The sequence below is a fragment of the Bombina bombina genome, chromosome 6 (assembly GCF_027579735.1).
Source record: "Bombina bombina isolate aBomBom1 chromosome 6, aBomBom1.pri, whole genome shotgun sequence".
NCBI classification, from domain to species: domain Eukaryota; kingdom Metazoa; phylum Chordata; class Amphibia; order Anura; family Bombinatoridae; genus Bombina; species Bombina bombina.
In genome coordinates this window covers 844869739-844895819 of record NC_069504.1, presented here as the reverse complement: position 1 = coordinate 844895819, position 26081 = coordinate 844869739, and positions in this window count along the sequence as shown.

The window sequence follows — 26081 nt, the reverse complement described above, 5'->3', positions numbered from 1 at the left end:
GATCTAAACATGATATAGCAGTTTACCTTTTATTTTCCATATCAAGAATCTCTCCGTTCCGTAAATTCGCCAGCCCACCGTGACGTCACATTGATTTCCCCTGCCTGTGCCCAATCATCTATCCAGTCGCTAGACAGGCTGTTAGCAATACAATTTTAGCGCATGCGCCTTTTCGATCATTCCTGACGATACTACCAACCAATCAACATCATCCAAATCCTGATAAGACTTTGCGCGTGCACGTGGTCAAGATCGCTCAAACACCCGATAGACACCAATTGAGCGTTACCAATGTCAAAAGTAAACATTGACTGTCACGAGTCAATGTTTACTTCCTAGACGTCAGTGAAATTAATGCGCATGCGTTTAGTAATCTAATATCGTGAACGAGCACTCAGGATGACGTAAGGAGAGGGAGGAGAGAGGACTACACAGAAAGTGTGGTTACGGGCATGTAAGAGGGGCGGAGCGAGGCGGGGAGCTGCGTTGCAAACATGATAACAAAATATGAGGAATATTACTTATAATTTAAATTCGAAAATGAAAAAATAATAATGCGGTTTGATCTTATATAACAATAACAATGTAAATATGGCTTTTACAATTAAAAGAGTTTACCATCACTTTAAAGCCCAGCGTCAGAGGCCTCCGCTAAGCCTGAGCAATCCAAGTGTTTTTGGAAGCCGGCTCAGTCCTGAAATATGTCCAAGCAGAGCAGAGGCCCGCAGAACCTAGTTTGGCAGGACGGGTTAGTCCCAGGTCCTATGTTGGAATGCGTTGGGACAGACTTTTCAGACGCTTGATTCAGGGACATACAGGATTTAGGAGTCCTAGAGGTCATAGCTAGGCTTCAAATCTCAGCCTCACAGGGTAGTTTCCTTCTCTTGACATTTCAGGTGGGTGTGGGTTTTGTTCTCTTTGGGAGCCATTGTCCCGGTGCCTATCGCAGAGTGAGTTTTGAGATGTTATTCAAACCGTTTTGTTCTTGGTCCCATAGAGCGAGGAAACTCCAGTCCTATTTGGTTCCTAAAGTACTTAAGCTACTTATGTCTCCTCGTTCCAGAGGGAGACTATAAGGTCCACTCTACCCTTGGTACAGGAAGAGCAGTGCATGACCACTATTGAGGAAGGCTATTATACCTTTTCATTCCTTCTCAGGGAATTTTTCCGGTTCCTAAGGTTGATGTTGCTGGACTAGCACTTCCAGTACATTGCTCCTCTGTTTTGCTCTCGCTACTGCTTTTAGAGCCTTTTAGGAGTCTAGGGATTCTTTTGGCAGGTGCCTGAACCCAGATCTGGCGGTAGTTTCCCTTGTCTAGACGATTCTGGTTTAATCGCGATTGTCTCGTCTGATAGAAGACCATTAGGGAGTTCATCTGTCTTCCTCGATCCTCAGGGATGGAAGACTATCTAGACCAGAGTTCTCTGGTGTAAAGCACCAGGGTGGATTCCTGGATGCTATTTTAGTCTTCATAGACATGAAGACATTTCTATCAGACTTGTGAAGTTAGGAGTTAGCTTCATCAGGTTGTTCCCTCCAGACCTCCCTAGGGCCATTGCCAGCTCTGTGTTTGGTGGTGATGATTTGTACTGTATGTACTTGGACTTTATTCATTTTGCCAGGTCCCATCTTAGTCGAGGCTCGGTGTATGTTGAGGCAGTGGAGCGGTGCTGTTTCGAATCTGTTTTAACAGATTTACCTGGACTACTGGTTGAGAGGATTGCTCTCTAGTGTCTTTGTCCAGATCTTCTTGTCCTGAGGGACATCTTTCTTAAAATCATCTGGGGCGATTTTGACTTCGAGAGACTCCCTAGCGATGAGGGTAGTATCTCGGGTTCGGTAGTGGGCGGAGGCCCTCTACTGCTCGCTGTACGCGGCCCACTCTCCGGGTGTGGTCATCCGGGACGGATGTTGTCTACAGACATTCCCTTTATCTGGGGATAAGGTCACTATCCGAGGTGTTTTCGGATATCTGGAAGGGGACGCCAGGAGGAAAGTCTCAGGACGTCCCGTCTCAATACCAAGTTACCCACAGATGGGTCGTGGTTCAGAGATGCTTAGGTGGAGCTAATGGATGCATTAGCGGTGCCTTGGAGGTTCAATAGAATTTTTCCCTGTCTGCCATATCACTCCTTCCTCGAGTGGCGGCTCGAACATGGCAGGAGCAAGCGTCAGTGATACTGACTGCTCCGTCCCAGCCGCGAAGATTGTGGTTCGCGGTTTAGTGGGGATGTAGTCTCCCCCTCCATGAATGTTACCTTTTTGCAGGGATCTGCTGGAACAAGGCCCCTTTTGCTTCATCAAATTTTATTTATTTTAGTCTTAGCCAAGAGAGGGTTTTCTGAGAGGTTATGGTCCCCTCTCCTTCAAGCGTGTAAACTGGTTCCATATCTATTATAAGGTGTGGAGGACCTCCTTCGGTGAAGAGCGTGGATCGTCCTGGCACACTATTCAAGTCTGCCATGATTCTTTTCCTTCCTTCAGGATGGTCTGGAGAAGGGCCTCTTAGCTAGTTCCTTGTTGGGACAGTTTGGACCCTGTCTGTTTTACTGCACAAGAGACTCGGGGAGCTTCCGGATGTACAGTTTTTTTGTTAGGGCTCTGACTTCGATCAGGCCAGTGTGTCGATCTGATGATCCTCCTTGGAGCTTAGATCTTGTTCTTAAGGTTTTGTATCAGGCTATGTTTATGCATGAGGTTGACATTAAGTTATCTTGGAAGATTCCTTTCCATCTAAATATTGCTTCTGAGATTGCGGTCTTGCAATGCGAACCTCCTTCTCTGGTGTTCCTCGCTAATAAGGCTGTTCTACTAACCTAGTTATGATTTCCTCCTAAGGTTGTGTCAAATCACAACTTCCATCAAGTAATTGTGTCTCCTTTCGTATGTCCTATTCCTTCTTCCTTGAAGGAAAGTTTACTACATACTATGGATTCGTGCCTTGAAGTTCTGTCTATTCCTATGTAGCCTGAAGATATATTTTTTTATTTTCTTCTTGTTATCTACCTGGGAAGTGTAAGGGTCGGTAGGCATTTTCGACTTTCTTATCTTTTAGTTGAGGAGTAAGTAATGCAGCTGTGGACTCTCCCTGTACAGAAGGAAAGGAAATTATCTGGTAAGCATAATTAGTTTTTTCCCCTAAGGTAGTGAGTCTATGAAATCCATTCTTTTCATATGGGAATTCATCTCCTGGCCACCAGGAGGAGGCAAAGACCCCCACCAGAACTTCAACTATCTCCCCTACTTCCCTCGCAGTAGTTCTTTCCCTACGTCTAGGAGGTAGGCAGAGAAGGGGGAGCTCTGCATACAAATCTGATCTTGTAAACCCTCAATGGATAGTTCCTAGAAGAGAGGGGAAGGGAGGTAGTGCTGTCCTTATTAATCTCATGTCTGAGTATAGGACTGATACATCATGAAGTCGCATGGAAGTTACTTAGCCTCCTTCGTGTAAGCCTGTACTACACTTCCATATGGATCCTAACCTGTCAGTGATAGAGGAGCTGATTCATAATGCAAAGGTCCTATTCTACACTACTGCTGCTGAACAACAGCATAAGGTAAGTGTTTTTTTTCTTTCCGTGTCCTACCAAATGAGCTGAGCCTGGCTTCAGATGAGGGTAGTGCTTGGGGGTACGTGACTGCAGTCCATATAATCTTTACCTTTATTTTGTTTCCCCATGGCTCGTGTCAACATTGTACTTTTAGAATGTTTTTCTAACAGTGTGTTGATAAACATGTTTATGGGCAATTACTTTTTGTTCTTCGGCTTCCAATATATGTGTATGGAGTTGTGATGCTGAAGATGAAGCAGACATTGTGTACTGCGTGTAGCAAGAGGACTTTTCCGGGAGGGTGCCATTTTTAAGTCTCGCGGCCACTTGGGAATGACCCGCGTTTCTTCCCACCGTGCGACTGGATTGGTGCAGGCTAGGACTGTGCAATTAATTGCGTTTTTGTTTATTGCCGCGATATGAAACCGCAAGAGCATGTGATTTTTTTTTTAAAAAAAATCCCACTCTACAGCGCATTTTTTAGTCGCAGCCTGACTCTTAAATTCAAATATGGCTGCTCTGCCCCCATGCAGGACGTACACGTCCATGAAATATAGTACTTCTCCAAAGAGCTGTTGCTCTGGCAGATCAGCCAGAACAACGGCTCACTAGTCACATTTTATACCTGCTAGGTGGACATGCGTGCCTACAAATCAGCTTGCTTTTGGACATTGGAGTGGAGGGGTCAGAAGAGGAAGTGACGTGTAGGATGTGTGTGTATCCGCACGTTTTGGAATACTTTGTATTGAGAACAATAACATGGAGAAGCTTACAGGAGATCTTATTGAGCAGGCTGCGCAATATACTAATGCTGTGCGGGACTGGGAATTGGATCTGCTGGATAAATATATGAGTTGTTACATACTTATCTTCAGACACCTTTGTGGTTTGCCAATGTCTGGGTTCTTATATCCTTGTTAAGATATCATTACCATCAGCTCCTGAAAATAGGGTCGGAGAGTGCACCAATCCAAATAACCTCATTATTAATTTAACCTGTATTCTACATGACCTCCTTAATATTGAGCATCCCTTTGCTCTACATCTGGTAAACAGATACCAACAGTAGATTTTGTTTGGCTGTCTTGGTCATTGTAGTTGTTTTCTGCATTGTCTCTACTAATGTTCAGTCTGCTGATCCAGAAAAACCTATCTCTAAGATACCTGATACATGTCAGAAATTTGACATCTCATCAAATCTCTAATTACCTAGATGAATTTGTTGCTGGTTATGAAATTCTTTAAAGACATATCTTTCCATCTGCACCTGAACTAGTAAAGTAAATTCATTATCTCTGTAATACACAGAAAGGGCATTCATCCACCTATGAACTTCTCCCCATGGCACTATTTTTTGCTTCTAATAATTTTCTTGTTGACAGAACATAAGTTTTACTTCAAAAGGACAGCTGCAGCTTCCTTCTGCGATGCATCTTTTTATGATATGGTCTACATTACCCAGTAATCGATTGCATGAATCATAATTCATTTGGAAATTTTCCACTTCCCCCATCACTGCAGGTCATCAAGTAATAAAGGAAACGCTTGCTTTGGCTGAAAAGAATTTCTGGTGGTCATTTTGGTCTCACATTATTAATCACAGTAAATCTTAACTATCTTACAGCTAGATTACGAGTTTTGCGTTATGAGTCAAATAGCATCATTATGGCCCATAATGCTTCATTTAATTTCATAACTAAAGTGTTAAAAAGTCCCGCATCGCAAACACTATAATAAAGTTATTAACCCCTAATCTGCTGCTCTGGACATCGCCACAACTATTAAAATGTATTAACCCCTATTCCGCTGCTCCCTGACATTGTCGCCACTATAATAAACATATTAACCCCTAAACCACTGCCATCACGCAAACACTATTTAAATATAATTAACCCCTTATCTGCCATCCGCCCATACCGCCGCTATAATAAACCTATTAACCCCTAAACCCCCCCACAACAAAATATACTTAAACTATTAACCCCTGAACCGAAAGCCCCCACAACGAAATATACTAAAATAAACTATTAACCCCTAAACCTAACGCCCCCCTAACTTTATATTAAAATTACAATTTCCCTATCTTAAATTAAAACTTACCTGTCAAATTAAATAAATTAATTTTAAACAATTAAACTACAATTAAACTAAACTACACATTTAAAAAAATCCTAACACTGCTCTAAAAATTACAAAAAGTTTCTAATTACAAAAATAAAATAACTAAATTAAAAAAACAAACACTAAATTACGAAAAATAAGAAACAAATTATCAAAAATAAAAAAGAATTACACCTAATCTAATAGCCCTATCAAAATAAAAAAAACCTAGCCTACAATAAACTACCAATGGCCCTTAATAGGGCATTTTGTGGGGCATTGCCCCAAAGATATCAGCTCTTTTACCTGTAAAAAAAAAAATACAAACTCCCCCCAACAGTAAAACCCACCACTCCCATAACCAAGACCCCCAAATAAAATATCTAAAAAAAAACCTAAGCTCCCCATTGCCCTGAAAAGGGCATTTGTATGGGCATTGCCCTTAAAATGGTATTTAGCTCTTTTACATGCCCAGACCCTAAACTAAAAATAAAACCCACCCAAAAAACCGAACACTAACCCCCGATGATCCACTTACAGTTCTGGAAGTCCCGCTTGAAGGATCCATCCAGCCGGCGTAGTCCTCATCTAATGCGGCAAGAAGTTATCATCCAGCTGGCAAAGTCCTCATCCAGGTGACAAGAAGTCTTCATCCAGACGGCATCTTCTATCTTCATCCATCCGGCGCGGAACATCCTCTTCATACGGTCGCCGCCGTAAATTGTAACTTCAATGCAAGTGACGCCATCCAAGATGGCGTCTCTTGCATTCCTATTGGCTACAAGATTTCAATCAGCCAATAGGATTAGAGCTGCTAAAATCTTATTGGCTGTTCCAATCAGCGAATATGAGAGCTCAATCCTTTTGGCTGTTCCAATCAGCCAATAGGATTAGAGCTGCTAAAATCTTATTGGCTGTTCCAATCAGCCAATAGGATTGAGCTCTCATATTGGCTGATTGAAATCTTTCAGCCAATAGGAATGCAAGGGACGACATCTTGGATGACGACACTTGCATTGAAGTTCCAGTTTACGGCGGTGACCGTATGAAGAGGATGCTCCGTACCGGATGTCTTCAGGATAGACCCGCTCCGCGTCGGCTGGATGAAGACTTCTTGCTGCATGGATGAGGACTTCGTCGGCTGGATGGATCCATTAAGCGGGACTTCAAGAACTGTAAGTGGATTGTCGGGGGTTAGTGTTTTTTTAAGAGTTTTTTGGGTGGGTTTTATTTTTAGTTTAGAGTTTGGGCATGTAAAAGAGCTAAATGTCCTTTTAAGGGCAATGCCCATACAAATGCCCTTTTCAGGGCAATGGGGAGCTTAGTTTTTTTAGATAGTTATTTTATTTGGGGGTTGGTTGTATCTTTGGGGCAATGCCCCACAAAAGGCCCTTTTAAGAGCCATTGGTAGTTTATTGTAGAAGTAGAAATACAGTATGATTAGAGGGCGCTAAAATAAGCTAAAGATATCACAAAAGATAGGCCTTGATACGTTTAGAAAGTATAATGTCTAAATGTGCAATTTAAAGACATAGGCCTCAACATAAATTAACACATTTGCATTAAAAATTCTTTATTTACTAAAGGTCTACAATCAGCAGTTTAGCCTTAAACAATAAAACTTGGGACATCTCCCATATATAAAACACTCTTACATAGATAGATTATGCAATCTAAAATAAATAACAGTAAAATATAGTAAACTATATATAGCAAACTATAAATAACAGATCAAATGATCCGTAATGTATGTTCATTAATCCCCTAAATATGCAAACTTTGAATCACAAATCACTCGATCAGTTATATATGTACATTAATCACCTTGATAAATTATTATATAATCCTCAAAGCAAAGTGTGGAAAACAGCACCAACAGATATGTGGCTTGTGGGGCACGGAACCCAGGATCTGCCTTATCCTGCAAATACTCCAAGTAGCAAAAAAGATTTGTTCCAGCCACCAATAGTTAAAAAAACCTTTATTTCTTCATATGGGGTCTTTAGACAAACATACAACGTTTCAGACCTGCTATAGGTCCTTAGTCATGTATACTGAACATACACTGATTCATCATTTAAATACTTTACACCTGGTCAATTGTTCACCTGTTGTCATGTGACTACTCATTATTGTATCACTGCCATCTTGTGGCCATCTACCATATATATTCCTATTGTAAAAAAGCATTCTGAATAGTCACATTGAAAAGGTTTAAGTATCAAACAATGTTAATAGATAAAATCATATGTACAAAATTAAAAATATTACACACAATATGCAGATATGCCGATACTGTTTACTTGTTATTTAAATGTTAATTTGGACTCTTTCATTTTAGAGTTGATTTAAAAAAATTGCTGCTGGAGATTATGCGGATTACTGTCAATTTGAACACTGTAGGCCTATTTTGAAAATAATTTTTTACTTTTCTCTTTAGTATTTTTATATGTAAAGATAATTTTTAAACATTTCCCTCCAATTTTACTCAGCCCATTAAAAGGGGTTATTACAAAATTATTTTAAATTAAAGAAATGCAGGTATCATAATACTTAGCCCATTAGAAAGGGAAGATTTACCTATCCATAGAGATGTTTTAGGAAAGACAAATATTTAGTAAAACAAACTCCAATCGAATTCTTTATTCATACCCTTAGGTATTAGGCTTTCTAATTTGTATATCCAAAACATCTCTCTTGTTTTTAGTATATGTTCTCTATTACCCCCCCTCCTTGGTCTCTCAATCTGTTCAATTATTTGGAATCTGAGCTGACTGATGTTGTGACCCATAGAGAGGAAGTGAGAGGAAACAGGAGCCTCTTTGTTCTTGCATCTAATATTAGACTTATGTTCTGTTATCCTCTCCCTTACCTCTCTACAGGTCTCGCCCAAATAGATCAGACCACATGGACACTTGATCAAATAAATACAGTAACATGACCTGCAAGTAAGATATTTATTAATTTTGTATTTCCTACCATTTATGGGGTGAGAGAAATATTCGCCTTTAATCATTAATCATTGAACTGCAGTTACTGCAGTTCAAACAGGGATAACATCCATCCCTCCTAGGGCCTATAGTCTTCTGTATGTTCAATCTGTTACTGCCTATATCTGAATCTTTTTTGCTACTTAAATTATTATATAATATCAGCCAATATTATTAATGAATGTATATTCATTTATTACAATAGCATACCACCGAAGAAAAAACAACAACTTGATCTATAGCCTCTATTATAAGTCTTAGAACTCCATCCACTTAGATTTTGATATGTCTTTAAGACGTAGTAGTGGGAGTATGTTTGTAGGAAAAAAAATATATAACGCCTCTTTAGAAAGCCGGAATATAGGTACTGTCTCTTTTATCGAGTCTCCTGCTTTAGAATGCGATAGCGAACAACAATGGTGCAGACGTATAGATTTACCTTGATATCATAAGTAAACTGTCCCACAGGTTTTGTGACACTTATTGCCTGCACTTTAGCTTACCTGCATGAGCTATGCTCTCTGCTTCTGTTCCTTACCGCAGTACTCAAGCGTGTGTGCAGCGTCTTACACAGCTCCTCTGTAGTGTTCACGTGACTTTACCTTACGTCACAGCACGGATCCTCTGTGTAGCGGCTTTACTTCAAGCTGAGATTGGATACAAAAGAGTTTTCTTTTGAAATAGTAGCAAACTTTAGCATAGAGTTGCAATGTGAATCTCCTAGCACTTAGTGCTAATAGCACGCAAGTGATTTCTGTCGTAGCTCAAATTATAACCCGGGTTATTTACAGATGTTCCACGATGTCCCAATATCATAGTTCTGGAATAGATGTAGTCAGTATAATTGTGTAAGTCTTTTAGCATTCAAAGTATCTAGCCTGTGTATCATCAACGCGTTTTACACTATAATGGGCTTTATCAAGATGGGTTACAGGCATAAATGGACACCCTTTTAAAGGTCCTAAATGAACTCCATTGGCTCAAAGGTAGTGGCAATTAGTTAAAGGTGGTATGCTCCAGGTTCATTTCAAACATGAAAAAACATTAAAGGTGGTATGCTGTTATTGGACAACCTAGGCTGTTCATAGCTTATAGGTTATTATTTCCACTTACAGATGGTGGGCTAGAATCATATCTATGTTATATTCAAATTATATTCTCTTATCAAAAGAATTTCTTTCTCATTATAGATTTATAGGGACAATTTCAATAGCTATATATATTTCTCACAGTTTATTGTAGGCTAGGGTTTTTTATTTTGATACGGCTATTAGATTAGGTGTAATTCTTTTTTATTTTTAATAATTTGTTTCTTATTTTTTGTAATTTAGTGTTTTTTATGTAATGTTAGGTTTTAGTGTAAGGCAGGTTAGGTTTTATTTCACAGGTAAGTTTGTATTTATTTTAACTAGCTAGTTATTAAGTAGTTAATAACTATTTACTAACTAGTCTACCTAGTTAAAATAAATACAAACTTACCTGTGAAATAAAAATAAAACGTAAGCTAGCTACAATATAACTATTAGTTATATTGTAGCTATCTTAGGTTTTATTTTACAGGTAACTAAGTATTTAGTTTTAAATAGTTATTATTTAGTTAATAATTGTTACTTTAGTTTAGCTATATTTTAATTATGTTAAAGTTAGGGGGTGTTAGGCTTAGGGTTACGTTTAGGGGTAATGGATTTATTTAGTTTTCGTGATGTAGGAGGCCAGAGGTTTAGGGGTTAATAACTTTAGTATAGTGGCGGCGACATCGGGAGTGGCAGATTAGGGGTTAATAGTTTATGTAGGTGGCGGCGATGTTGGGGGTGGCAGATTAGGGGTTAATAACTATATGTAGGTGGCAGCGATGTCGGGGGCGGCAGATTAGGGGTTAATAACTATATGTAGGTGGCGGCGATATCGGGGGCGGCAGATTAGGGGTTAATAACTGTATGTAGGTGGCGGCGATGTCGGGGGCGGCGGATTAGGGGTGTTTAGACTCAGGGTTTATGTTAGGGTGTTAGGTTTAAACGTAACTTTTTATTTCCCCATAGACATCAATGGGGCTGCGTTACGGAGATTTTGTTTCCGCGATCGCAGGCGTTAGGCTTTTTTTTTGCCCACTCCCCATTGATGTCTATGGGGAAATCGTGCACGAGCACGTCAAAGCAGCACTTGATTTCAGTGCGGTATGGAGCTCAAAGCAACCATTTCGCCTGCACAAGCCTGCTTTTTTAAAACCTGTAATAGCAGCGCTATAGGGAGGTGAAATAACGCCGCTTTTGTGGCAGTCGTTAAAATCCCTATAGCGCTCAAAACTCATAATCTAGCTGAGTGTTTGTTTTTCCCTTGAGTATAAGACTCTGGGTAAACATATGCAAAAAAGTTACGTAATGCAGAGGCACACACACAAATATACTTAGACATACATACGCATACATATTTATTGAGAAATATATGTTTAACTTATTTTTTTAAATCGCATTTAAAATCACAATCGCGGTATTTCATGGCCAAAATACGATATTCATTTTTTTGCACAGCCCTAGTGCACTCCCCGCACTTTTCTCCCACACTCCGTGCAGATTAGCGCAGTGTTCGATCGTCACTTCAGTCACCACATCAATCTGAAGGTGTCAGGTCTCCCTATTGTTTGTTTCTTGGAGATTCCCTGATCAGAGCTTTTAGGGGGTCTCCTTGTCCTTAATATTACCATAGGCAAATTTTTGGAGGAAGCACTTTTCAAATTAAGGGAAATACTTTTGTGGGGTACTATTATTATTATAGTTTATTATATATTAATAAGATATAAATTGTATATTATCTTCATAAATGGAAAGAGTCCACAGCTGCATTCATTACTTTTGGGAAATTAGAACCTGGCCACCGGGAGGAGGCAAAGACACCCCAGCCAAAGGCTTAAATAATACTCCAACTTCCCTCTTCCCCTAGTCATTCTTTGCCTTTCATCCCATGAGGTTGGCAGAGAAGTGTCAGAAGTTTTCAATAGTGTCTTATGGGGGTAGTACTCTTCGGCATGGGACTGGAGTTTTAAAGTAGTCCTGTCAGCCTCTCAGTGAGATCATGGGTGAAAGTTAGAGTCTGGAGATGCAGGGAGAGTCTTTCTGCGAAACCATCCCGACTCATATTAACAGCTCTACAAGCAATCAGCGTTGAAGAGTTTCGCTGCCTGCTTTTTTCTCTTAAGTCCATGGCAGAGGCGACGCTACTATCTGTCACACTTGAAGGGCCGTGTTCCTATTCCACGGCATAGATTCCGGTAAGATTGTTTCATTTTACTTTCATCATGGATGTATTGTATTTTCAACTGTTTATCCGAGAGGGGCTACAACCTTTCGGGGATAACTTAAACATAGGGTCTTGGTGAGGCTCTTTTTTGTATCTAGGAATCAAGGGTTAATATCTCCTGAGGGGGATTATTGAACAGGGGGGTTTATAATCATGTTTGTTATGTGATTCTGTCTGCTACTGTGTAGTGTAGTTATTACCATTTTGATGTATTTGCTTCTTCTGAAGCAGTCTTTGGTAGAAAAGTTCTTCAGGCAGCTGTCTCAGTTTAATTCTTCTGCTTATGATTTCAGTTTTTTGCTTGAAATTTATGAGAAAGACTTATTTTTTTGTGGATTTAATTTTATCAGCGGAAATAGCTGTTTTTATTTTATCCCTCCTTTTCTAGTGACTCTTCTGTGGTCTTCCACATCTTGGGTATTTCTATCCCATATGTCACTAGCTCATGGATTCTTGCCAATTACATGAAAGAAAACATAATTTATGTAAGAACTTACCTGATAAATTAATTTCTTTCATATTGGCAAGAGTCCATGAGGCCCACCCTTTTTTGGTGGTTATGATTTTGGTATAAAAGAACAGTTATATTTCAAGTTCCTCTTTTTGTATGCTTTTTTACTCCTTATTTTATCACCCCACTACTTGGCTATTTGTTAAACTAAATTGTGGGTGTGATGAGGGGTGTATTTATAGGCATTTTGAGGTTTGGGAAACTTTGCCCCTCCTGGTAGGATTGTATATCCCATACGTCACTAGCTTATGGACTCTTGCCAATGTAAAGGAAATTAATTTATCAGGTAAGTTCTTACATAAATGATGTTTTTGCAACTTGGGGACCTTCGTCTTTAGTTGCTTTCTAGAGTGCGGTTGCACTGTGTTAGGGGAAGATCCTCTCTCTGTTTCAGACTCCTGGCCTTATCCCGTGGTTTCTGTATTTCTGGAGTTTGGGCATTGCCTCCCCATGTTTCTATCAGACTGGTTGGGTCTCTATTAGCCTGACCCGGTTTCTTAGGTTTTTGCTCTGTGTTTATATTTAGGACTCGTTGTGCCCTTTTTAGTTTTTTTTTTCTGGAGTTCCTTATGCTAGCTGGAAGCTAGCTTGGCATACTAATGCACTGTGGCTACTCTGCACTGTAGCAAACCGAGGGTTGCATGTTCGATCCCCGGCGAGGTCTTCTCAGCCTTTCCTCCTTTCGTGGTTGATAAAATGAGCAGCGCCTTGAGTCCCTTAAGGGGGATTAGCCGCGCTTTACAAGTACAATCATGTTTTCCCCGTGCCTTTTATTCTTTATGGAAGAATACAGTAGTTTGTTCCCTTTCTTTAGTAAGGGGTGTGTTGTTTGGAGATCGACTGCTGGGGACGGTGTCTCTTGGAGGCTGTTGACTCAGTAAAGTCTAGTTCCTGCGCTCTCTAGCAAGGCTGTGGACTCTCTGCGGGTCAGTGTCCTTTGGCCTTTTCCTTTTTTCAAAGTTGTTCTCGGCTTCGGACGAAGCGGGATTTTGTTGGGTAGGGGTTTTCCCCTCCCATTTTTGCATTCAGTGTCCTCTATAGCTTGGGTATTGTTTTCCCAAAAGTAATGAATGCAGCTGTGGACTCTTTCCATTTATGAAGAAAAACTTAAATTATGCTTACCTGATCATTTTATTTTCTTCAGATTTTTCAACAGCTCCCCGGCCGTATTTTTTCAGTGGGGCGTCTTTTATTTTTGTTCTTCTGGCACCTTTTCACCCTGATATTTCTTCTACTGTTCCTTGTTCCTCGGCAGAATGACTGGTGGATGAGGGAAGTGGGAGGAGTATTTAAGCCTTTTTACTGAGGTGTCTTTGCCTCCTCCTGGTGGCCAGGTTCTAATTTCCCAAAAGTACTGAATGCAGCTGTGGACTCTTTCCATCTGAAGAAAAGAAAATTATCAGGTAAACATAATTTAAGTTTGTAGGCCCTGTGAGTAACTGGGCTGAAATGGAGCAGACTGGCTCTGTGGAACCTAGACATGTCCATGACTGATGGGGAAACATCAGAGATGATTCTTAAAGCTAACAAATTCAGGGAAAAAAATGTCCACCAGCTCTGCAGTTCATGTTTAAATTCTGTTCTCCAGTCTCATGCAAACACTAGTCTTTGAAGTGTTGCAGTATCCACTGGCCTAATCTCTCAGCCTCAAGCAGGTTCTAGTGCTCAGAATACTGCAGTTTGCTGTAGGTTTCTCCTCACTCTAAAGTTGTGAACGCTAATAAGAATACGGTTGTAAGTATGCCTAACCCTATACCCCAAGTTAGCATGACTTCCTTGCCCCCAAATTTTGCTTCTCAATTTCAAACTTCTGTGTCAGCGGCGCTGGGTGTTTTGCCACCTGCAGGTAAACGAAAAAACGAAATCTAAACATTGTTCTTGATTCTAAAATCAAAGATTAAGTTGGTTTAATTTTTTCTAGACAAATTCAAGCTTCTGGTAATGAAGATTCATTGTCTAGCAGAGAGGGAGGACTTTCATCCTCTGACTTTCCTGGGGAATCTGACAAAGAGGACAAATTACTTTTCGATTCAAGATGCAACACTTAAGGAGGTTTTAAGATCTTTAGGTGTAATGGAATCTAAACCAGCTGAGGATAAGCCGGTTCAGAATGGGAGAAGCCTGGAGTACATTTTGCCCCTTCTCTATCCTTTAAAAGATTATTCGCTGTTGCTGATACGCACGCCAAATTGTGGAATACTGTTCCTAAAGTAGACTGAGCTATTCCTACTTTAGCTTAGAGAACCACCATCCCTCTAGAGTATAGGACGTCATTCAAAGATCCAATGTATAGAAAAATGGAAGGATGTCTTAGGAAGGCTTTTCTTCAAGGAGTTATATTTAGCAATTCCAGCAAAAAGCTGGACAAGATACACTTTCAACCACTCATATCCTTCAAATGTGGAGATGTATTGGTGTAAATTATAAAAATAAAAACAATAACTGTGACGAACCAAGGTTATCCAACCCTGCGCCAGTCACTTATTTGGCACAGAAAGGGTTATCAGCCCCCTTTTACTGTCCCCAATAGGTCACAATCTAGCCACACCAGGAAAGCTTGTGATTCAGTTTAGTGGGTGCAAGGGTGAACCACACTCCCTAGTCTGTACTAGACGTAAGAGAAATGCCCAAAACTCCCTTTTAATGCCACCCACACTAAACCAATAATCCTATAGCTCCAATACTGCCACCACTTAAAATTTATTAAAGGGAAAATCCTAAGAAAAAACCCAGACTTTACACATTAACTCTCTAAATACAATTTAGCAAAAAATAACCTAAATTATACAGTTCTAATATTCCAGTCTCTTTCAGTAACGTGGTTCAATTATTAAACAAAGGCCAAACTTAATAAAGGAATTATTTATTATGCCAAAAATATTATGCACAATGCATTATTAATAAAAAGTTGTTACAAATAAAATTACACACGCAAACAGTGTTTTAAAATAAAAAGGAGAAAAACAGAATTTAATACTTTCCTAGTTTCAAGATCTGTGCCAGTGGCTGGCATGAAAATGATGGCTCCTTACTTCTGTGGAACAGCTCCCCTTGTAAGAATGACAATTTTATTGTTAAGAAATAAGATTCTTATACCTATTTTCCATAGATCAGGTTGCCTGACCACACCCTCCTGGGCAGGCTAAGAATCCCCCCTGTCTTTATGACCTTCAATAGACTAATTTATTGCCTGAAATTATACAATCCATTATAATTTCTGCTAGGTAACTCCACTTCCATATATACCTATCAGGAATCTCCTAGTTTCATTGGGAGAATCAATTTGATACCAGATATGACAGATTTCCCTTCATTTAATGTCATAACAGTTTTAAACACATATATACATAATATACCAATGTCCTTTTAGTGACCTGGTCAGTTTTTGTGATTGAGGCCCTGTTTTGCATCATGCATTCTATTGACAGCCTAAGCCATAAACTCTATCCTGTGTATCTCTGGAACTAAGAACTTGAGTGGCTTTATGACTCAATGCATACACAATAACATTGGTGGAGCTATTTATGAGGCTCCTGGCACTTCAAAGAAAACACAAGTCACAATTCTTCTTGAAAAACAAATAACTGTTTTGAGTTCAAGCTACACAGAATTAACCCCTTCTTAGCTAAATCCTGAGGTTTTCGTGACACCTCCCCCAATAAGAGACGCAAAAGGGGGTTGCTACAAGCCACTCCTGATGCGTATCAAAGAGGACACTCCTCCTGGCGTGACAGACCATCAGCGTTACCATGAATACTGCCCTTTTTATGTTGTATGGTAAACTCATGTTGTTGTAGAGCTAGGCTCCACCTGAGGAGTTTACCATTTGAGCCAGCTACCCTATGTAACCAGTGTAATGGGTTGTGGTCAGTTATCACGGTAAACTGGCATCCATACTGATAAGGCTGTAGCTTTTGCAAGGCCCAAACTATAGCAAGGCACTCTTTTTCCACAGTGGCATATGCCACTTCTCGTGGAAGTAATTTCCTGCTGAGGTACACAATGGGCTGCTCCTCACCTTTCTTATCCACCTGACTCAGCACAGCCCCTAGCCCATAGTTAGAAGCATCCGTTCGCACTACGAATCTCCTGTAGAAATCAGGGGCCTGTAGTACAGGGGAGCCCGTAAGGGTAATTTTCAATAAATTAAAAGCCCTGTCACACTCAGGGGTCCATTTGACTGTTAGAGGTAGGCTTTTTTTGGTAAGGTCTGTTAGGGGTTTGGCTATGGTACTATAGTGTGGCACAAACTTTCTATAGTACCCTGCGGTACCCAGGAAGGACATAACCTGTTTCTTTGTCTTAGGGGTGGGCCAGGCCATTATGGCTTCAGTTTTACTTGGCTTGGGGCGCAGTACCCCTCCTCCCACCAGGTGACCCAAGTACTGGACCTCCCCCATGCCCAGCTGGCACTTATCTGGTTTTATAGTTAGCCCAGCAGTGGCTATTCAGTATAATACGCTGGCTAAATGTGTGAGGTGTTCCTCCCAGGTATCAGTGAACACTGCAATATCATCCAGGTATGCAACAGCTTGCCCCTCTAGCCCCTCCAACAAGTGGTTAACTAGCCGTTGGAAGGTGGCAGGGGCATTTTTCATTCCAAAGGGCATCACTTGGAATTCATACAACCCAAAAGGAGTGATAAAGGCAGACTTCTCTTGTGCTTCTGGGGTCATAGGGATCTGCCAGTATCCCCTGCTAAGATCCATGATACTCAGAAACTTGGCCCCTGCTAGCCTGTCCAGTAGCTCATCTATGCGAGGCATAGGATAGGCATCAAATTCAGTCACTAAATTTAGCTTTCGATAATCCACACAGAATCTAGAGGTTTTGTCCTTTTTGGGGACTAGTACTACTGGGGAGGCCCAAGGGCTGTGGGACTTGCAAATCACTCCCAGCTCTAGCATCTCCTCTATCTCCCTTTTTATGTCAGCACTGGCCTGCAAGGATACCCTGTACGCTGTTTGTCTGAGGGGATGGTTATTCCCAGTATCTACATGATGTGTGACTAAGTGTGTCCTGCCAGGCTTCCCTGTGAACACTAGTATGAACAATTGGGAATAGGTTCCCAAGTAAGAAATGCTATTATAGCACACTCTGCCCAGACTGGTTGTAGAGGCAAAAAAGGGGTAAATTAAAATATAACCTTTATTAATTTGTTAAAAGATGGGACAATACAAACATTTAAAATTACTCTATCATTAGTAGCTGGATTGAATAAATTACGAGATCTGAAAATAATTAATCTGGCCTTTATAGCATAAACTGTATCGTCAGATCTCTCTATATAATATCCAAAGGTTGGGATAATACAGGGTGATGATTATCAGATAAATAGTGATTACCCTGATTATCAGGGTGGTGATTATCAGATAAATAGTGTGTACAAATACTATTGTTATTTCACACTTTCATAATAGGTATACAAATAAATTGAGGCTACTTCTATTAGTGTTTTCTAATATGAAGCAGATCAATACATTTAATGTTAAAGACAGGTATTAATATAACTGTGTGACTTGGATAGATACCACAATGTGGTTTATGTTGCCCAATAAATAATATACTCCTGTGAGGTATATGCCTCACTGAACTACTATAGGTCGAGAAGGCAATTATTGTGAGTTCATGTTACACTGAGGTATGATACTCTTGATGTCATTCAAGTTTTATTTTTATTTTTAGTGTGTTTGTTACTTAGGTGTGTCAATATCAAACATTGAGTATTTGTCTGTCACTCTGTATCCCATAATTCCATTCATATGGTATTAGTTGAATTCATACACACTGTTGAGAGTTATATACATTCACACATTACTTCAATGACACTCTTGTATACTGTTAGGGGCTAACTATTATAATATTGTACATATAGTAACCTTAGTATAGATTAATAGTGTACTGACATATGCACTCTTAGCTTCGTCTATATTCATAGATTGTATCAATGTTTGGTTACTTTCACGTTACTATTTAATATAGTTAACTATTTTGTATTCACACAATTCTTCAGTAGAACTTGTGTGAATTGTTAGGGGTTAACTATTGTAACGTTGTACATGTAGTAACTTTATGATAGATTCTTAGTGAAATGACAAATACATCACTTGCTTAATCTGCCTTCATAGGTTTTATCAGTGATTGTTGTTTCCACTCGTTATTGTTGGTCAATAGTTAGTTGCTATGTCCCCATACACGCTGGATTCACAGTCTTACAACGTGTGCAAAAACTGCTTGATCTATATTCGCATGTCGTCTCCCTTGCTTCATTTGCATATATATATTGTTTGTAAAACTCGTGCACCCTATTGTGGTTAAATTATAATATCATTACATATGTGAATATTGCGTAATGTATTCAGTGATTTGACATCTGAATCATTTGCTATGTTAGCTTTGCCGTGTGCTATCACTGGTTTTATTAACATTCATATGCTGTTTATGCGTTCTTGCATCCTTGTGTGTTTGACTGGCTGTATTTGCTTTGCCGTATGCTATTACTGATTATATTTGCATGTAAGTCCTACTGATGCACTGTTTATTGTTATGAAGTTAGCTACTATGTTTGTAGATATATAACTGCTGCGTGATAGATTCACAATGTCACTATACACACAAAGTTATTAAGCATCTATCATTTGCAGTAAACTGTGTGTGAATGTGTATAACTCTCAACAGTGTGTATGAATTCAACTAATACCATATGAATGGAATTATGGGATACAGAGTGACAGACCAATACTCAATGTTTGATATTGACACACCTAAGTAACAAACACACTAAAAATAAAAATAAAACTTGAATGACATCAAGAGTATCATATCTCAGTGTAACATGAACTCACAATAATTGCCTTCTCGACCTATAGTAGTTCAGTGAGGCATATACCTCACAGGAGTATATTATTTATTGGGCAACATAAACCACATTGTGGTATCAATCCGAGTCACACAGTTATATTAATACCTGTCTTTAACTTTGAATGTATTGATCTGCTTCATATTAGAAAACACTAATAGAAGTAGCCTCAATTTATTTGTATACCTATTATGACAGTGTGAAATAACAAGAGTATTTGCACACACTATTTATCTGATAATCACCACCCTGATAATCAGGGTAATCACTATTTATCTGATAATCATCACCCTGTATTATCCCAACCTTTGGATATCATATAGAGAGATCTGACGATACAGTTTATGCTGTAAAGGCCAGATTAATTATTTTCAGATCTCGTAATTTATTCAATCCAGCTACTAATGATAGAGTCATTTTAAATGTTTGTATTGTCCCATCTTTTAACAAATTAATAAAGGTTATATTTTAATTTACCCTTTTTTTGCCTCTACAACCAGTCTGGGCAGAGAGTGCTATAATAGCATTTCTTACTTGGGAACCTATTCCCAATTGTTCATACTAGTTTAGTGTTAAATGCTAGCACCACTCCTCATAACAAACACAATAGACTGATACTTAAACACAAGGTATCTGAAGTAATAAGCTACTGAGGAGCTTGCCTTATTAGTGCCCTTGCAACTGTGTGTATAGCCTTAAGTTCCCTGTGAACACGCTATAGTAAGGCCTAAGCACCTCAGACAGCTGATGCCGCTGATCCCCAGTTAAGTGGGCACTAATCTGGGCAACTTCTAGGGTGTTCTTTTTCCTGGTGGGGGCCAGTAAATCAACAAGAGGGTCAGTCTCATGCTCTTCTCCAGGCAAACTGCACACAGTTAACACGGTGGGTTCTCTGTCATAATAGGCTTTTATCATATTTCTATGATAGATTTTTTGCCTTTTACCCTCCTCATCCAGAGACACCACATAGTTCGCATCATTCATCCTCTTTAGGATAGTAAATGGACCCTCCCAGGCAGCCTGTAGTTTCTTCTGTCTCATGGGTATTAAAACAAGCACTTTCTGTCCCACATCATGCACTCTCTCTCTGGCATTCCGGTCATACCACTGCTTCTGCTTAGACTGGGCATCCTTTAGGTTTTCCTGTACCTCCCCCACTAGGCTATGCATTCTGTCCCTGAACCTTATTACATAGTCTACTACCGAGGTCTCTTGAGCACTTAATTTCCCTTCCCACCCCTCCCTGATCAGATCAAGGGGGCCACACACTCTGCGTCCATATAGGAGTTCAAAGGGGGAGAAACCAGTGGATTCCTGGGGCACCTCTCTATAAGCAAATAGGAGGTGCGGCAGGTAACGCTCCCAGTCCTTCCCCTGTGACACCACAAAGGTTTTGAGCATCTGCTTCAGGATCCCATTAAACCTTTCACACAAGCCATTGGTCTGGGGGTAATATGGGCTAGTCACTAGGTGTTCTACCTGCACTTTTTTACATATACTCTGCATCAGGCCAGACATAAATTGTGTGCCCTGATCAGTTAGCATTTCCTTAGGGAAACCTACCCTTGCAAAGATACCCAATAAAGCATCAGCCACTTTATCAGCCCTGATAGATGACAGGGTCACCACCTCTGGGTAGCGGGTAGCATAATCCACTACCGTCAGAATGAATCTTTTCCCTGAACTGCTTGGGATAGCTAGGGGCCCTACTATATCCACAGCCACCCTCTCAAAGGGCTCAGTCACTATGGGAAGGGTAATTAAAGGGGCACGACCCACCTCTCCAGGTTTCCCCACTTTCTGACATGCAGGACAGGAGCGACAATAATTAGCAACATCAGTACCCATCCTCGGCCAATAAAAGTGATGGGACAACCGAGCTTTGGTTCTCTGTACCCCTAGATGTCCTGCCATAGGAATTTCATGGGCCACTCCCAACAGTTGCACTCTAAACTGTTTAGATACCACTAACTGTCTCTCAGCTAGCCAGGGATCCTGTCCCTCCACTGGAATGGACTCCCGGTACAACCTCCCTTTATCCCAGTACACTCTCTATCAGAGTCAGCAGGCAGCTGCCTAGCTAGGTCCCTGATCTTTTCTAGTGTGGGATCAGTCCCCTGGGCCTGCTGAAAATCCTGACTCAGACCAATTATTAGTTGCTGAGCTGTGTGAGGCCCCCCACCTTCCTTATCAGTGTTCTCCCCTTGGTCCTCGGGCTGAAGCACCCCCTGCTCCCTAATCTGGGCAGACTGCTATCGGGTCACCACTGATACAGAGGGGCCCTCCCCCTCTGTCACTACTTCCACACACTTCAGGTACTGAGGGATGATTGGTTCACACACCAACAGACTGTCATTCTCATTCAGGTCTCTCTCTCTCTCTGTCAGTGCATCCTTCCACATGTTCACAGGGCACTACAGACATGTCTGGTTCAGGTAAAGGCTGCGTCACACACACACCCTGCCCCCCCTCCCCTTCAACACATATCTGGGTATAGTTACACATGGTCTTTTGTACATTTGGGCCCCTATCCTGTTTACCTAGGTCACAGGCATCATGATCAGGTATATACTGTGACAATAATCTACCCAAATCAGTACCAAGCAATACATTTGTTGGAATATTATCTGACACTCCCACATCTCTTAACCCTCTTCCTGCTCCCCAATCTAGATATACTCATGCCATAGGCACTGCAGGCTGTACTCCCCCAATTCCTTTCAGTGCTAGAGTCTTTCCAGGGATAATGTCCTCCGAGCTAATTAGCTCTGGACGCACAATAGTCACTACTGCACCCGTGTCCTGAAGCCCCAATGTTACCTTATCTCCAACAGTCACAGGTTGTAAGTTCTCATTGGTACTTTCCTCTGGCCGGGTTACAAACAAAACAGAAGATGATAATCCTGAGGAGCGGCCTCCTCCTGCTGATGCTGAAGGTTTCTTCCTTCCTGGGCAGTTAGTGCTGATGTGACCCATTTTTTGACAAGTAAAACACTTGCGGGTATCTCCCTGCCCAGATGCAGCATCCGCCCCTCCTTTCCCAGAGGGAGCAGACACACTAGACAAAGGCACAGCAAGTTTTGTGAAGGGGGGTCGTGCAGCAGCTCCTTTTCAGGTGGATCCCCCCTTAGAAAAGGATTTTCTCCCATTCCCTGCTGACCTGTTGGCTGTGTAAAAATCAGCCAGCTCACCAGCTTCCAATGCTGTTATGGGTTTACGGTCCAAAACCCATTCTTGAACTTCTGCTGGGCACAGCTGCATAAATTGCTCCTTCACTACCAGATCTTCCAGCTCCTCCATAGTGGCAACTTTTAATCCTCTGACCCACTGTTTAAAGGCTGTCATCAAGTTCCCAACAGCTGTAGTATAGCTCTCTGACAAACCTTTCTGCAGAGAACGGAATTTCTTCCTGTACACCTCAGGAGTAAGATTATACCTCCTCTGCAGTGCAGCTTTAATGGAATCATAGTCCTGATCAAACTCTGGGGGTAGTTCAGCAAACGCCTCCAGTGCAGGACCTTTCAGGCCAGGGGTAAGGTACTTGGCCCACTGCTCCCTTGGCAACTGGAACTGTCTGCAAACTTTCTCAAAGCTGCGCAGGAATACATCCACATCTCCATCTTTCTCCAGAGTGGGAAAATTCTCTGCACGCACTTGGGGAGCAGGTGGGTCTCTAGGTTCACTAACAACAGGGGAGACCATCCCTCTCTCCAACCGTGCAAGCTGTAGCTGATACTCTCTCTCCGCCTTTCATTCAGCAGCCTGTCTTTCAGCTGCCAGAGCCTCTCTCTCAGCTGCCAGAGACGCCTGTCTCTCAGCCACAGCAGCCTGTCGTTCAGCAGCCTGTCTCTCAGCTGCCAGAGACACCTGTCTCTCAGCCACAGCAGCCTGTCGTTCAGCAGCATGTCTTTCAGCTGCCAGAGACTCTCTCTCATAAAATTTTGTTATCAGTGAATCGCTGCCCCCAGCTGCAGACATCTCTCCTGAGACCTCAACTGGTGTGATTTGGCTGTTATCATATTCCACAAGAGCTTGTATTGGTACCTCTTTGTTCTTTCCACGTGTTGGAATATCACGCTCCTGGCATAAGAGTGCCAACACTTCTTTAGTCTGTTGCTCGTATGCCTCCATAGCAAAAATAAAATAGAAAAGAAAAACAGAGAATAGGGAAGGGGACTGTTTGCAATGTGTGACTATATAATGCACTGAGTTTTAGCCTTTGGAAATTGTAAGAAACAATTCCTTTTAGTACTGGGATTTTCACACTAGTAAATCCACAAGCACTAAAATCTAATAAAAAAAATGATCTACACTGCTGCCCACCAATTTGTGACGAACCAAGGTTATCCAACCCTGCGCCAGTCACTTATTTGGCACAGAAAGGTTTATCAGCCCCCTTTTACTGTCACCAATAGGTCACAATCTAGCCACACCAGTCAAGCTTGTGATTCAGTTTAGTGGGTGCAAGGGTTAACCACACTCCCTAGTCTGTACTAGACGCAAGAGAAATGCCCAAAATTCCCTTTTAATGCCACCCACACTAAACCAACAATCCTATAGCTCCAATACTGCCACCACTTAAAATTTATTAAAGGGAAAATCCTAAGAAAAAACCCAGACTTTACACATTAACTCTCTAAATACAATTTAGCAGAAAATAACCTAAATTATACAGTTCTAATATTCCAGTCTCTTTCAGTAACGTGGTTCAATTATTAGACAAAGGCCAAACTTAATAAAGGAATTATTTATTATGCCAAAAATATTATGCACAATGCATTATTAATAAAAAGTTGTTACAAATAAAATTACACACGCAAACAGTGTTTTAAAATAAAAAGGAGAAAAACAGAATTTAATACTTTCCTAGTTTCAAGATCTGTGCCAGTGGCTGGCATGAAAATGATGGCTCCTTACTTCTGTGGAACAGCTCCCCTTGTAAGAATGACAATCTTATTGTTAAGAAATAAGATACTTATACCTATTTTCCATAGATCAGGTTGCCTGACCACACCCTCCTGGGCGGGCTAAGAAACCCCCCTGTCTTTATGACCTTCAATAGACTAATTTCTTGCCTGAAATTATACAATCCATTATAATTTCTGCTAGGTAACTCCATTTCCATATATACCTATCAGGAATCTCCTAGTTTCATTGGGATAATCAATTTGATACCAGATATGACAGATTTCCCTTCATTTAATGTCATAACAGTTTTAAACACATATATACATAATATACCAATGTCCTTTTAGTGACCTGGTCAGTTTTTGTGAGTGGCTTTATGACTCAATGCATACACAATAAAATTGGTGGAGCTATTTATGAGGCTCCTGGCACTTCAAAGAAAGTCACAATTCTTCTTGAAAAACAAAAAACTGTTTTGAGTTCAAGCTACACAGAATTAACCCCTTCTTAGCTAAATCCTGAGGTTTTCGTGACAACCTTTATTATTAAATTGATTAAAATGGGTGAAAAGTTGAGCTGTTTTACAAGATGTTAACTAGATGGCATTATGTCCCTTCAAAAATACATAAAATGTTCCTGAGCAGCTCCCCTCTCTGCTGGAGAGGCTGCCAACAGATAGGCGACCCCCAACATATCTGGTGGACCTGTCCCGTCATTGCCCCTCTGTGGCGCAAAATGAAGGTTCTCTGCCGTCATCTTGGTCTTGTCATGTCCCTACCCCTGGAGACGGCCCTGATACATGCAGGTCTGCGGGCTCTCTCCTCATCAAATTGCATTCTGCTGATAACAATCTTGATTGCTGCAAAACTGCTAATTGCCAGAAATTGGAAGAAACCCGACTGTCCCAATTGGCAAGCCCTGATTAATCTCATTTCCTACTTTCGGTCTATGGAAAACTATGTTTATAACGCCCGTCAGCAAATGAACCTTTACGCCATGACTTAGGACCCTTGGGACTCACTGGGGGAGGACAAGATTCTTTCCATGTGAGGCGTGGTTAATAATGTCTATGCCTCTTAGACCATGCAGGAGGGTACTGTGTTATTTCCCCCTCTCTCTGCCTGGCTTTACTTTACCACCCCCCCTTTTTTTTTTCCTTCTTCCCCTCTCTCCCCTCCTCCCCCTTCCTCCCCTGCCCCACCACCTTAACTGTTCTGCCCCCTTGCTGTCTGAGCCCTGATGGCACAGTTCTCTATTTGCAGGCACATCAGGGAATCATCTAGACTCAATTTCAACACCCCTGACACTTACTGTATATTTATCCCTCTAATGTCTAGCACACATAGAAAGAAACGTTAAAAGCCTATATAAAGGTAAATGAAGTTCTATTAGGTTCACATACATTACTCACCTTATGTGACTTACACTAATCATCTCCCACTATGTGCCTAGATGTTCACACTAAGTCCCTACCAATGACATTGTTATTGTACTTGGCTGTTCCTGAATCACTTCAACACTTAAGATGGACATCTGATGTACATTTATCGGTGTTTTAAATTGTTTTGTTCTTTCTATAGTGGATCTCAGGGCCCAACAGAGGCCTCATTATCACCCCTCAGTGAATACGGATAAAGAGAGGGAAAAGGAAAAAAATGGAATTCATATTCCAGGTGTGAAGAACTGGGAAGCAGACTACGTGAGTCAGCAGGTTCTTCACTCTTGGGAATGGTCTCTCACTCAGGAGGTATTCAAACAGATTGTTCTCCGGTGGGGGCCTCAAGAGATGAATCTCATGGCATCCCATTTCAATTTCAAGCTTCCGAGATACGGATCTTGGTCGAGAGATGCTCATGCGGAGCTGGTG